At 57.7% G+C, this 14932-nt stretch overlaps 1 long non-coding RNA gene across 1 annotated transcript; it reads left to right on the forward strand.

Annotated features, from left to right (window-relative positions):
* The first annotated feature begins 267 nt into the window (after positions 1-267).
* Positions 268-3749, forward strand: LOC122240484. The gene is made up of 3 exons (XR_006220276.1): positions 268-553; positions 1081-1205; positions 2975-3749. It is a non-coding gene; the product is annotated as an uncharacterized LOC122240484 (long non-coding RNA).
* The last annotated feature ends 11183 nt before the right edge of the window (positions 3750-14932 follow it).

Below are 14932 nucleotides of genomic sequence, written 5' to 3' on the forward strand. Positions count from 1 at the left end.
TCATGTTTTTCCTACCACTTTAAGGAAAGGACAGTAGATCGGTTTTTTTTTTTTTTCTCTTCTCTCCTACTCAAAAAATACTTATTGAACTGAATCAGTGGTTTCAATTCCAGAAGCAAAATTAATCCTTTCCCTCCTCCTCCAGCGCGGAGATGGCTTTTGGAAACCCTGTGTCACTCCCTTTATTACAAACTCTTCTGCCCTCCTCCAGGCGCCTGGGCCACTCCGGGATTACAAATGGAGCCTTCTGCCTCTAGGTCACTGATTCCGCTACCGTCTGTCAGCACGGATTGATTGAGGAGACTGGCCTGCTCGGCAGATCAGTGACTTGTGCGAAGTGAGCCGGGTGTCAGTGCCTTCAGCGGCAGGCGGATGGCCTTCCCCTCCCTCTCTGGCTCTGAGGCACCCTCACCTTTATCCTTCACCGGTCCCCAGCTCTCCTTCCTCTCTGGAGGTCCCTCCTGCTAACTCCAGCACACCAAATGGGAAGCCTGGAATGCCGGCTCACGGACCTCCAGGAGACAGCAGTTTGCAAAAGCCTCGGGTTAACAGAGTGAGAAACCCCCCACAGCGTCCTGGGGGGGGGGGCGGTCCCAAGCCAGGCACAAAACAGCAGGAGTGGACAGATCCTTTGTGGACATGCCTTCATTGCACACAGAGCAGTTGGCTGTGTGCTAGGCTGTTAAGTCCTGATGGAGGGAGGGAGGGGCTCAGAGCAAGTCGTTCTGGGACAAGGGCAGGGCAGGCTCTAAGGCTAAGGGGATAGGAAAAGCTCCAAACGGGGCCAGGGCATGCGAACACACATCAGTGTGTGCGCGGCCACCTGCTGTTCCCAGGAGGGCCTTGCCCAGCGCAGGCACAAGGGAAGGAGCTAGGAGGATGCAGAGGTGGGCGAGGGTGGATTCCTACAGGGCCTTGGCATGAATTTGTTTCACAGGGTCTCACGGTGACCTCTGCTTAGGAGGTGCACCCCTCAATCCTCCCCTCCACCCCAGCCCTCCAGGATCAAAGCTGTGGCCCCCTCCTCAGCTCCCACTGGTCGCGTGGCGCCGTTTGTGACTGTACCCATCTCTCCCACAGGGCTGTGCGTATCTGCAGGGCAGGGACAGCCTATGCAGGGCAGGGCACCATATCCATAAAAATGGTAACGATAATCACAGCCCAGAGGGACCCAAGCTTACTGGGAACAGGCACTGTGAGTTCAGGTTGGTATTGTTATCACCACCGTTACAGAGAGGGCCAGAGAGATTCGCTGGTCCCAAGTCACGTAGCTTGGAAGAGGCCGAGCTGGGATAGGAGCCCAGGTCTTTAGAGGCTGCACTCTTAACCACCAAGCTTCCCAGCATTTGAAAAACACCGGACGGGTGCAGACTCGGGTGTAGAGTCCCAAAGTCTACAGGCGGATAGGGAAAGAGATGTGAGAGGGTCTACCGGCTCGGCACCAGTCTTTCCCCATAGTGACACGCCAAAGCCCCGGAGCCGGGACAGTCTGCAGGCGATGGGCTCTCAGACCCCACACCCAGAAGATCGCGGCCCGCCCAAGGAGCAGCTGCTGTGCAGCAACTCCCTCCTCCCACAGGTGAGCAGAGAGAAAACACCGGAGGAGACACAGCTGTGCCACTGGAGGCCCCCTGCAGCCTGGCCACAGGGGAGATCACCCCTCCCACTTGGCACTTCTTTCCCTAGTGGCTCTGCTTTCCCTGGGCAGCCCCTGGCATGACGGCCTAGCACAGGTCACTGAACTAGGGGCCCAGCCTGGTCTCAACAACGTACGTCCTTCAGGAAATCATCCAATGGCTCAGCATCTCCATCTCCCCCTCTGGAAATCGGAATGGGTGGGAGGAGGCGCTGAGTGGTCTGCCTGCCTCCGGGGAGTCGGGTCCCTTCACCTGGGCAACCCCATTCACTCCTCCAAACAGCCTTATGAGGCAGGGACTGTTATCTTCATTGTACAGAGCAGGAAATGGACACGCAGAGATGTTAAGAGATTTGCCTGCGGTCACACAGCTAGCAAGCAACAGAGCTGGAATCTGAACGCAGCCTTCTGGCTCCCCTGAGTCACTTCCAGCACCACAAAGAGTTAAAGCAAGATGAAATGATCTGGCAACGGTAGTGACACAAGTGTTCTAAGCACTGCACCTGCATTAACTTGCTTAACCCTTACAACAGCCCTACGGTGTGGATACTGTCACCTTGTTTGGCAGATGAGGAAACTGAGGCACACAGCAGCTAGGAAGGGGCAGGGCTGCAATCAACGCAGGCAGGTTGGGCCGCAGAGCCCCTGCAATCGCTTTATCACATGGTAACAATAGGGAGGTTCCTTTCCATTGGGATTATTTCTGCTTGAAAAGCTCAAGACTTTTAGCCTCATCACTGCTGGGCTCCACAGGAAGGCAGTGCCACATGCTGAGGCATGCTGGGAAAGGACTTTGTTCCATCCTGTTTTGTTGACACGCTCTTCATTTTAAGCCTGAAGCCCAAGCTTGCTGCAAAGAATTCAAACTGCGGAGAAAAACGCAGCCACGGTTCGGCCACGACTTCCTGAGCCCCCAGTGTTCGCTGTGCTTGGGGCTCTATGTGTGTCCTCACGTTTAACCTTCACCATGCCCGAACAGCCCCCACCTCACAGCTGAAGAAACTGAAGCCCAGAGTTGCTAACAAGATGCCCAAAGGCACACAGCCTCCAAGCGGAAGATCTGGGACTTGAGAGTCCTGGCTCTTCTGACCACGTGGGCTGTGCCCCCATGGGAGCAAGGAGGTGCTGTCTTGTTTGCTGGGCTTTGACAGAAATGCTTCTATTCATCTTCTGGCACAGGCTAGTCCCCTCCGTGTCACAATCCCTTGGCCACTGGGAAGGCACCAGGACACAGGTGTAGGGAGACATAGCTAGGTGCTGCCTTCTGGGTTGGGGAAGCTGAGAAAATGTGGACATGGATGCACCCCTACCCTGCCCCGTCTCCATCTCTCCCTCCAGTGACTCGGGAATGACTGGCCTGCAACCAGGAGGATTGTCTTCTGGAAGCAGTGATGTCGTGTGAGGTTCCCTGTCTCTGCCCTGTGCTCCCTGCTGGCTCTGGAGGACGAGGGACAAGGCACGTGTGTGGTTCCGGAGAAACGGAAAACAGCAGTCGATGGTTTCTCCCAACTCCCAACCGGTCCTTTTGACTGTAGCCTCTGTTCCCGGCCCCCCCCCTCCCCCGTCCCCATCCCTGCAGCAGACTCATCACAGTGACCCAAAGCCAGCTTCGACCCTCCTGCCCCTGGCTCAAAAAGTTTTCAAAGGGTCCCAAGTGGCTTCAGAATCCTAGTCGATTCTCATTCACCTCGAATGCAGAGCCCTTGTTTGGCCCCAGCTCCCTTCTCCAACCCTCCCTCTCACATGTCCCGTTCTGCCTCTTTGCTAAACCAAGTGAGTTGTGTTCCTGCCACGTGCCTCTCTGCTCCCCAAAGCAGGAAGCCCTTCCTTCTTGCCTAGAGACCGAAAGTACGACCTCTTTCAAGACTCACTCAAGGGCCACCACCTCCACGAAGCCTTACCTTAATACTCATCAGAAATTCCCCCCAGAAGCATTCACTGAGTCCAAGGGCCCTTGTTGTCATGGGGCTGAGTCCCACCATGGGGCCATTCGAGAGAACGAGTCAACACATAAACAATCCTTTGGTAAAGGTGAGGTGCCCGTTAGTAAGAATGCATGGCAGGTGCACAGGGGGTGTATAATGGGACCCTGGGCACTGGGGATCCAGGCTATTTGAGGTGAGACCCGAAAGATAAGAAGGAGCCATAGGCCGAGGCTAGAAGTGCGGTCCAGGCAGCAGGCACAGCACAGGCAAAGGTCTTGAGGCAGGAGGGAGCAAGTGGATGTTCAGGAAGGGGAAAAAGGCCAATGCAATTTAAGTGAAACGAGAAAGCTAGAGCTGCAGCTGGAAGGAGACTGTGCCGGCCACGAGAGGCACGGGGACTTCATCCCAAGGCAAAAGGGGGAGCCACTGAAGGATTCCGAACAGAGGAAACAGCCAACATCTCATTTATAAATGATCCTGCCAGAGGCCCCGTGGATGTGCATCTTCTGAAAAATGCATACTTCTTCTGCGTCCGGCCACCCCTGAACCTCGGGGCATCCGGTCAGGTGGGTATGGAGCCTTCAAATCCTTCCTCCCGGACTGAGCTCTCGAGGGTAGGGCAGACCTCTGGTTATCCCACACTCATCCCCAGCACATGCAACTGCTCCAAAAACATTTGTGCAACAAACCAACAACAGACAGAACAAAACACTTACCAGCATTTCCCCTGGAAGGGGCCAGGCTGCCTGAGGGGCCTTCCACGTTCTCTGGAAATCACAAAATTCAAGGGGTTTAGTGAGGCCACGACTCATGGAGCCCTTGAGAGCAGGGCCAGCATCCCACTGATGTCGGTCGGCATCCAGCATGCATGGCATGGCTCAGGCATCTGCCCGTGACCGTCTCACGAAATGACCAGAAACAGAACCGAAAGATCTCGACGGCTGTAAGGTGCTTTTGAGCTTGCAAACTACATCTCACAGGAGCAGTCTCACAGGGGGTCAACCCTCTCCGGGAGGGTGTATGGTTACTGCCCCCTTTTACAGATGAGGAAACTGAGGCCCAGGAAAGGAAGGGACCCTGGCAAACTGTGCCAAGGCCGAGTCTAGAACCTGACAACAATCAGGCTGCTTATGGCCCCGTGGGGGTAAGAAAGCTCTCCAGAAATTTCTTTTAAACGTGTTTCCAAATGACATATTTCATCAGGATGTCTGTCACGCCAGCAGTGGGAGCCAACACACCAGTTCTCGCAGGCCGCTCCGACTACACGTCAGATCCACACACACAGCCCCAGGCCCTGAGGCTGGCAGCTTAGCCCAGAGCACAGGAGGGGCCTGTGTGATGAATCCTTGGCTCCCCGGGCTTGGTGCTGGCACAGAGCAGGTGCTCAGCAAACTGAGCGTCTGAGGGGGCATCTGCACTGGTTTGAGGGGATAACAATAGAGAACATTCCTACAGCTCTCCTGTGGGCACCGAGCTGAGTTACTGCATTAACTCAGGTCACCCTCACGGAGTATGACAATTATCCCCATTTACAGGTAAGGAAACTCGAGGCTCAAAGCAATAAATGATTAGCCTGCGATCACACAGCCAGGGAGCGACAGAGCCAGGATCTGAACCCACGCAGAGCCCTTAACCCCATGCCCTGAGTGGAGGTGGGCAGGGCAGGAGGATGTGCATTCCTCAAGGGCTGGGACCATGTGGGGCGCCCCTCCCCCGCACCTGGGATGACCATTAGTCCCATCCCCATAGATCCTGTGTGGGCAAGAAATGACAAGCTGACAGGTAACCGCCTTGTCACCGCCTTGTCTTTGTCTCTCCAATCTCTCTCCTCTAGTGGTCTCTGGGCTCCCTTTACCTGTCCTGCCTCGTCCGGGCTCCCTGCATTATAATCCGCCTCGGTTCCTTTTCGGTAGTAGGCGTGATGTAAAAAGAAAGGGGAAGCGGAAGACAATGCAGCCTTGGGCAAGCTCCCTAAGCTCTCGGAGCCTCAGCTTCTCCACCTGCAGAACGGGGTCATGACATCGCCTGCCACGGAGGGCTGTCCACACGGTGCTCAATCAATGACCTTGCACCTGAGGGCTGTTTCCACCACTCTGGCCTCAGGTGCCCCGTGAGGTGAAACTGCGGGTCCAGGGAGCGAGCAGGCTCGGGTAGTAAGGTGCCCTCCAGCACCCAGCACCCAGCAAAGAGCACAGTGGAACAAGGGGTGAGCCGATGGTCCGACTCCAGAGCTCCCACCGAGGAGACAGTGTCAATGAACCCCTTGGGTGTTCCCTGGCAGCTCAGCCGCACACAGCCAGGTGTGGGCCAGATGTGGTTTCCCAGCCCCGTATGCTCACACTTCGGGGGCATCCCCCCAACACAGCACCTGTCGCATGGTGTCGGGGCCTGCCCCGCCGGATGTTCTCAGCCCCCTACCCCAGGCCGGGTGAGCTGTGTGGGTGGGGGCAGGAGGAGCAATGGGAAAGGCTAGGCACCGTGGCTGACTGCAGAATAGAAGGGAAGATGGCACCCTTTCTGGAAAATTCAACGGGCAGCCGATGCTGCCCAAGTCCCAATCCGCACGGAGGCCATCCAAAAAAAGCCCGAGACAAGAGAATCAAAGCCCCTGATAGCAGGTGGGGACCTGAGAGGTGAGTAAACCCAAGCCCGCATCATACAGATGGGGAAACTGAGGCCTGAGGTGGGGCCATGGCTTGCTCGAGGCCCCACAGTGTGTTGGAGGCTCTGCCATGAGGGGGCCCAGCCCCAGGTGGCTCATTGGCCATGGCGAGTGGGCCCTTTGCTGGTCTTCACGCCCCAGCCATCCGATCCCCTCTGGTCTTGCCCACACTGCCAAGCATGCCAGTTTAGCCTCACCCAGAAAACACCAACCCTCATGCTCCCCCCCCGTAGGCTTTTGGCTTCTTGGGTGCCCCACACCCCTCCCCACACTCCCCTCGCATGTTGGGCAGAGTTGGGGAGACTTATTCAATAAGCCACCACATAGTTACGCAATCAAAACATCCCACCTAACTCCCAGTAAGTGCACATAAATGTTAACTATTATTACCAGGCACAATTACCAGCCATTTTACAGCTAGGGAAACTGAGGCTCGGAGGGACTGAGTGGCCCATAGATACGAGGTGCTAGAGCCTTCACTCTCCTGGGTTGACTTTTCTTTTAGCTAATGGTTACTGAGTGCCCCTGGGAGCCAGGCTCTGGGCTGACTGCTTTGTGAGATTTATCTTACACAATCCTCACCCTAGCCCTGTGATTTAAGAACTGTGATCACCCTGGGGCGCCTGGGTGGCTCGGTCGGTTAAGCGTCCGACTTTGGGTCAGGTCATGATCTCACCGTTTGTGAGTTTGAGCCCCGCATCTGGCTCTGTGATGACAGTTCAGAGCCTGGGGCCTGCTTCGGATTCTGTGTCTCCTTCTCTCTCTGTTCCTCCCCCACTCATGCTCTGTCTCTCTGTCTCTCAAAAACACATAAACGTTAAGAAGAAAAAAAATTTTTTAAAGAACTGGGATCACTCTAAGAAACTGAGGCTCAGAGAGGGCAGTCGACTTGGCTGAGGCCACACAGCTGGTAAATGGCAGAGCCACAGTGATCTCAGACAGCCTGCCTCTGGTTGTACCGCCATCTCCCTTGGGGCAGATTGAAGGGAGTAGCCACCCTGGCCTCTTGCAGGGACTTCCAGTCACCTCAGGGTCCCAGGCTGGACAGCCTGCTCCAGGAACTCTCACCCAAGTCAGAGACCAGGCGTCCATTCTACTTCCCCGGCAATGTCGGCCCTAACTCACAGCGGGGCCTGGGCCAGTCCTGGACCCCCGGAGTCCTGAAACTTCAAATTAGGAGAAGACCCAGGCCAGTCCTTAAATTCAAATATGGGACTGTCTGCGAATCCCAACACCACAAGACCAGCCTGAGAAGCCTGACTTGAGAGCAGCTAAAACAAGCTTGCTTTCCAGGATCCTAGAGAACTGTCCGACGTCCTAAGCCATGAATGCCTCCAGGAAGTCAAGTTTGCAGTGATCCAGATGTCTGCGTCAAACCTGCCCACTCTGTCATCAACTCCGCTTCCTCCCTTCCTCTAGAACTGGTTCCCACTGCCGAGGGGAATGGGCCTTGTCTCCCCCTAACCTTCCCTGAGCTTCGGCCACACCAGGTGACCCCCCTTTTACCCCCGGAAGCTCTGTGCTTGCTCTTCCTCTGGTGACACCCCCTCCCCTGCCTCAGCTTGGCAAAGTCCTACTCATTCTTCAAGGCCTTCAAATACCACCTCCTCCTTGAAGCCCCTTTCAACTGTCCTGTGAGAATTCACCGGGGTACCCCACGGAGAACATTTCTCACTGCGCCTCTGGGTTGCTGGGACAGCCAGCTCCCTCATAACCACAGCTGCCACTAGTTGAACACCTGCTGTGGGCAGGTGCTGCGCCAGACAAGTGTGCAGCTAGAGGTTACGGCCCCCAGGGCACCGCCTTTTAAAACTGCAGCTCTGAGGGACTAAGTGACTTGCCCAAGGTCACACAGACAGGAAGCGGCCAGGGAAGACTGCCACTCAGAACCGTCTGACTCCAGGGACGCCTGGGTGGCTCAGGCACTTAAACACCTAACTCGATCTCAACTCAAGTCTTGATCTCAGAGTCGTGAGTTCAAGCCCCGCGCTGGGCTCCGTGCTGGGCGCGGAACACTCAGAACTGTCTGACTCCAGAGCTCCCGGGATTCCTGAGACTGGGGGCATCCAGAGCACCCCCCACCCCGCCCGCCCCAGAGAGGGCCTGCTATGCTTCTCCCATCTCTACATGCCAGAAGGGTGCCGGCTTCGAGGGCAGTCTCCGTGAACCTGGGATGGGTGAAGGGAGCTGACCGGCCGGGTGGCCCTCGCTCTGGCTCCCCACCTGGTGCTCTCCGCACCCCCTGGCCAGGGGAGGGTCTCAAGCCCAGACCTGGAACGGCCCCAGCATCTTGGCCTTGGGGAGAGCCTATCCACTCTTCCTGCCTTTTCCATCTGGCAAAGGAAGCTCCGTGCGAAGGCCAGGCGGGCAGCTGCTCCACGGTCTCTGCAGCGCTTCCTGGCTCCCCTGTGGAGGTTGGCTTGTGCGCCCAGGACCTGAAGGAAATGCCAGGGTAGATAAACGAGCCCACCACCAGTCTTAGAAGGGACATTATTTAGCCACATGAGGCTCTGCAGCTCAGGGCGGACAGAGCTCACCGGCATGGCTGCGATTTGCCCTCACGTGTCAGGCTCCACGGGGAAAAATTCTCTTTGGACGGGTTTGCCCGAAGGAAGTGAGCCCATCACCACTCCCAGGGTGTGAGGCAGGGTGCCTGTTCCTGGTGGCCTACTTTCCTGGGGGATTTGTGGGTCTGGATCTGCTCCCCTGGCCTCCAGGCAAAACTCTGTCTGTGCTCAGCTCTGGGCAGGTGCTAGGAACACTGGGAGCATGCCCTGAAAGTCCCCGTACCCAAGGGCCTCACAGTGACCACAGTGTGATCAGCGCTGTGAGCGGGGGCCGGGGGGGTGGGCACGGCACAGGCCCCCAGCCCATCCAAGTGGAGGGCAGGGGGAGGGAAAGGGAGTCCGGAAGGACTTAACCAGGCAGAAGAGGAGGAACCAGCTCCCAGGGAAGGAGGACTAGTACGAGGGGCACAGCCCGAGGCCTAGTGTGTGACAGGCTGCACCCAGCTGGCCACACAGCCTTTCCCTGACCCTCCGTCTGAGAAGGGATCCTGCCTCCACTTCTCAGCTCCGAACCCTCTGTTCCTGCTGGGACCTGAGCGGTGGCCTGACCCTGTAGATCCCACCCCGTGTGCTCTCTGCAGATCTGCTCCAAAGACTGACCACCTGTATGCATGTTACTGTGCCTGCCTGAGCCCTGTTGCGGCCCAGGGCTTTAAAGCTTCCGGGCCAGGTCAAGTTCAAGCTCCCTGCCCTCATGGGCCCGTCAGAGGAGTCACGGTCCTGGGACACTTTGCCAATACCAGCCTGGCCACAGAACCCTTTGCCAGCCCGGCCTTGTATCTCTGAAGCCCCGTCTCAGCCTCGGTGCCAGGCCCCCGGTCTCCAGGCAGCCTCAGGAAGCAGCTGTGGGCAGAATTAGCCTTCTGAGACCTCGGGCTGCCCAGGCGAAGAGAATGATGGGACTGCGACCCTCGCCGGGGACAGAGACCTCGCAGGGAGATGGCCAAGATGGGGCAATGGCTGGGGGTCGGAAGAGCAGCCTGGGCATCCCGCAGAGTGAGGAGGGGGCTGCCATGCCAGGGAGGAGGGAGGACCAGCCCCTCCCTGCCATGCTGGCCTGTCTGTCTCCAGCATTTCACTGTAAAAATAAATGGAAGAAGCACACGCCAGACAGAAAAAAGGGAAGGGAAAAAAAAAAAAAACAACACCCCCAACCGCCCCACATGGGCTCCCTCGGCGGGTCTGGGCCAAGGCCTTGGCCTGGGTTACTTGCTGCTGCTTTTCCCGGGAAGCTGCTGGTGCCGAATTTGCATTTACCACAAACAGAGACAACACAATGTCATAATCCTTCTCCTGTCATTCTCCCCTCTCTTCCTCCTCCCACCTCAGACACACACACGCTAACACAAAATGACGGCTCCCTCGACAGCCTGAATGAGCAAAGCCCTCGATCTGCCTCTTAATTGTTGGCGTTTCTCTCCGGCCCGCGCGCTGCGCTCGGTGCCCATCGCCCAACTTGCAGCAGACCACCCACTGCCCCCTCCTTTGTCCCGAATCACCGCTGACAAATGGCCTGCTGGAGGTGGAAGAATATGCCTGGAAATAATGGGGGGGGGGGGGGGAGAAGCCAGCCCCTGCGCCCCGCCGCCTCTGCACCCTCCCTGCTGGGGTCCTGGCCGCGGAAGCTGGCTGGACTCGAGGGGACAAGGGGCAGTGATGGTGACTCGGCCCCTGGGACTCTGACCCAGGGCCCTGCCCTTCACGCCCCTGCTGCTGCCCGGCCGCCCGCGCTCTCCCAGGGCAGCCCCCTCCCGCCCCTCCTCTCCCGGCCACCCTCCTGGGCACTGCTCCGAACATCCCCCGCGCTCCCCTCCCTCCATCGCTCTTTATGGCAGTTTCAAAGCTGCAGCCGCCACTCGAGCAGCTGCGGCCTTTGATGGGGACAAGGCAGGGAAGGCGGCCCGGGAGGCCCCTGCCCGCCCTGCCCTGGCCCGGCCCGGCCCTGCCCGCCCCCGCCCGCCCCCCGGGAGCCTCGGGCCGGGGCCGCGCGGCGCGGCGGAGCGCCCAGCGGGCACGCCTCGCGCACCAGAGCAAACTTTCACGACCGGAGGGAGAGCACCGCGCACGCCCGCTACCTTTGCAGCAGCATCCTTCCTGGCACTTGCCCCAGACCCTCCGACAGACCGGCGGGGAGGAAAGCAACTCCCAAGCCCCAAGCCGAGGCTGGGGAGGAGGGGAGAGGGAAAAAGGAGAAGGAAAAGGAAAAGGGGGGCAGTTTCTCGTCTTTCAGCCTCCTCGCGGCTCCTCCTGCCCGAGCCGGCAAGTGAAGTCACAGGGCTGGGGCGGTGACATCAGCTGAGCCTCTGACATCACGGCCCCTGCCGGATCTCACCTCTGCAGGGTGGAGATGGAAGAGCAGCAGGGAGGAGGGGATGGATGGAGGAGGGAGGGGAGCACCGATCCTTCCTTCACCCTCAACTGCGGAGAGCGTGTGCCAGCGTGGGGGGGGGGGGGAGGGGAGGGGAGGGGGGCGGCTCATCTCTGAAGAATATGTTTTATCTCTATAGATAGGGGCGATTATGTGTCTATTTATAATTGGCCCCAGAGTGAATGGCTTAAAAGGGGCGACCGCCCACCAAAGGCAAGAATCGCAGCTCTCTGCTCTTCTTGGAGCCACGGGGTAAAGGCCAGCGTGACCGCTCACAGGCCGGGGACTCAACAACCCCTCAGGCAGTGATCACGAAGACCAGGGGAGGCTCAGAGAGGGAAGGGTCTCCCTGAGGCTGCACAGCAGGAAAATGAGCTGGGATTTGAGCGGGCAAAGGCACTAGAAGGTGGGAAAGGGTTGGTCCGGGCCAGTATAAGGGGTCCAGAGCCTGAAGGGCCAGCCAGGCAGCTTCAGGGATTTCTGACGCCTTCACCAGCTGCAGGAATGAGGCTTTGGGTCTGGCCAGGCCACACCCCACAAAGGTGGGCTTCAGAAGGGGGAGGCAGGCAGGCTGGAGCGGTCCCAATCACCCAAGTCCCATTGTGGGGGGGAGGGAGGGGGGGGGCGGCAGCAGCAGGGGGTCTGCCCCAGGCTGAGCAAGCACCGGGCCCTCATACTCCTCTTTTATTCCCTGGCACCGCTTGAGAAGTAGGTACCCAAACCCCACCCACATCAGGATGGAGAAACCGAGGCCCAAGATGTGATACGACAAAACAGGGACCCAGGTGTCCAGTACCTGGACTCCAGACGTGGCCAGAGCCCCGGCCCCGCAATGCCCTTGGCCTGAGCCTCCTATGCTACGACTGCTTAGCCTATCCCCAGCCTGGCAGGGTCTCCCTGGTCCTATGCCCACCGCCTTTGAGAAAACCACGGTTGCTCCAGCCTCTGCCCTCAGATGGGAGGGAGCGTAGCCCGCTCTGCTGTGCTCCCTTCGGCCTGAGACCCTAGGCCAGCCCAGGGCCCCTCCAGGCCCCAGCGTGGACGGCACCCTCTTCCTGGCACCACGGGGTATGTGGGCTGCTGACCACTGACACACCGTCTGAGCTTCTAGACCTGACAGTTGGTGAGAGCCCACTAAGCACCAGGCTCTGGTTTCTCACTTCGTCTTTTCCACGTGCAGGATGTCAGGGTTACAGGGTTAGAGGCCAGGACACAGGGCTCCTCCACTGTCTGCAAAGTGCTTCCATTTCTCTCAGGCTTTCACCAAAGCCCAGAGCTGATGCTCCCATCTCAGGCCTCCTGCCACGCTTCCGCACCAAGCCCACTCCCCAACCAACACCCAACATGGTGCAGAATCCACACAAGGCACTCAGCAAGCCCTTGTAGTAGAAGGAGTCTACTCACAGAAGACGGGTGTGCAACTCCCGACACCGACCAGGACGCCCAGAACAAACACCTTCCTTCCAGGCTCTCTCGTGCCTCCAGGCCTTTGCCCGTGCTGTTCCCTCTGCCTGGAATACCTTCTCGGCCCAGCCCCACCCCTTCCCTGGTAACACGGGCATCTCAGCTGAGACATCACTTCCTCTGCGAAGCACTTCCTGACCCTCAAGTCCAAGTTCGATGCTGCTCTCCGCGTCCTTCCCCCCCCCCCCCCCCCCCCCCCCACTGCTCCCACTCACGGTGTCCGGGCCCGGCAAGAAGTGGTGGAAAGGGATGGGGGTTCTGACAGAACTGCTGGCCTCACACCCCAGCTCTCTGGCTGCCCACTGTGTGGCCTTGGACAAGTGACTTGACCCCCATAAGTCTGTTTCCTCCTCTGTGAAGTGGGGGGCAATCCCTACAGTGCTGTTACGGGGTCTCGGCACAGTCCAGACCCTCACCGGACCCCAGGAGAATTGTTCCTGCTCTTTCATCCGCCTGCCTCCCCAGCTGGGCCGCTAGATCAGCCAAGGACATGGGTCAGTCTTGTCTTCTGAGCCCCGGCACAGTGCCCGCACTGAGGAACCTAGGCAAGGTTGGCTGAAACGGTGGATTGGAGAATTTTAATTCAGTTCAGCAGGCACCTACATCAGGCTGTCTGGTTTTAAATCTTGGCCCCACCACTTCCTTCCTGTGTGATCTTGGGCAAGTTACTTAACTTCTCTGAGCCTTATATGCCCCACCTGTAAAATGGGGATAAGAATAGAATCTACCTTATAAGGTCGTTGTAAGATTACACGCAAGAGGGGATGTAAAACAGCACAGGCTCTTAAAGCAGGAGCCAGGCTTGTGTTAGCTGCCATCATTATTTACCTGATCGGGGCCTGCAAGGTACCACAGGGGACAGAGAGAAGTTAGAGATGCGGTGGGACAGTGGGAAGGAAGTGGGCTTTAGAGGAACAGAGGCTGGGCTCCCGCACAATCTCACTGAGCCTCAGTTTCCCACTCCTGAAGCAGGGTAGCCCTCCTTACTTTGCTGAGCGTTCCAGTGGGTACCTGCAAACAACGGATATGAAAGTGTGTAGCACAGGGTCGGGCACTTAGGAGAGAAGCAATAAACGTGGGTTCCCTTCAGTCTCCTCAAAGCGTGGACACCCAAGCACAGTCACTCAGTAACTGTTCACGAACATCCCGACACGGGTGAAGTGTGATCACAAGCCACAGAGCAGCTTACAAGGAAGGGCAGCTGGGAGGGGACAACAGGAAAGGCTCCCGGGAGGAGGAGGTGTGTGAGCCGGGTCAAGAAGCATCCCCAGGGAAGGGAAGAGGGAGCAAAGGCAAAGGCAGAAGAGTTGGGGCACACAACCCCCCAGAAGCAAGGCACATTTCTGAGGCAGCAACCTGCACCACCCCTTGGGCGGAGGGGGCTCCACTGCCTCCATTTGGAAGCACAGGTTTTTTGGTAGCACGATGGCTGAGCCGGAGGGCTCCGTGAGCGCCGAGCTGGGCCTGTTGTCAGGGATCAAGGCCAAGAGCACGGGGACCAGAACAACCAAGCTGGGAGGGATACGCTGGAGTCATCTGGCCCAACCATTCTATACACATGGAAACTGAGGTCCAGAGAGATGAAGGGACTTGTCCAAGGTCACACGGAAGATCAGTGGCAGAGCTAAGGCCTATGCTCAGCACCGTGACCCCTGGGTCAGAATTCTTTTAATGACACCAGTGATAACAACAGTTAATGATACTTAACGTTGTGCTTACCGAGTGCACCCCTGTCTTGGCTTGTTAGGAGGATGAACTAATTTGAGCCCCGCAACTAACCCCTGGTGAGGCACCACCATTACCCCCATTTTACAGATGAGCAAACCGAGGCCCAGAGAACTGAGTGGAGTTGTCCAAAGTCACACCGCTCATAAAGAACATACCCAGGATTCAACGCTAGGCTCATGAGGCCCCAGAGCCTGGGCTTTTAATCAACACACCCTGGCTGCTGCTCATCACAGCACATATGCATCCCATCATGCATGCATGCACCCAGCTACCCAATCAAGCATGCATGCATTCATTCAAGCAGTGCTTTATTTGAACTCCTGCTGTTCCAGGCACTGAGGAGTTCGCAATGAATGAAGAGCCAACCCCACGGGGCTCCGCCCACCTGTCCGTGACCCCTGTAGCCCCGCACTGTGCTGAGCTGCTTCAGAGCTTACTAAAAACCTTCCCCCTGAAAAGCCCAGCTTCAAATTTAGCTGCTCAAGACCACAGACCACTCAGCTATTGGGAAACCACGAACCAGCCCCCTTTCAAAGGCCATTATGCCGTCTGCTTAGAAAAGGGGGAGAAAAGAACGGTTGG

This window comes from Panthera tigris, chromosome B4, assembly GCF_018350195.1.
Source record: "Panthera tigris isolate Pti1 chromosome B4, P.tigris_Pti1_mat1.1, whole genome shotgun sequence".
Lineage (NCBI taxonomy): Eukaryota > Metazoa > Chordata > Mammalia > Carnivora > Felidae > Panthera > Panthera tigris.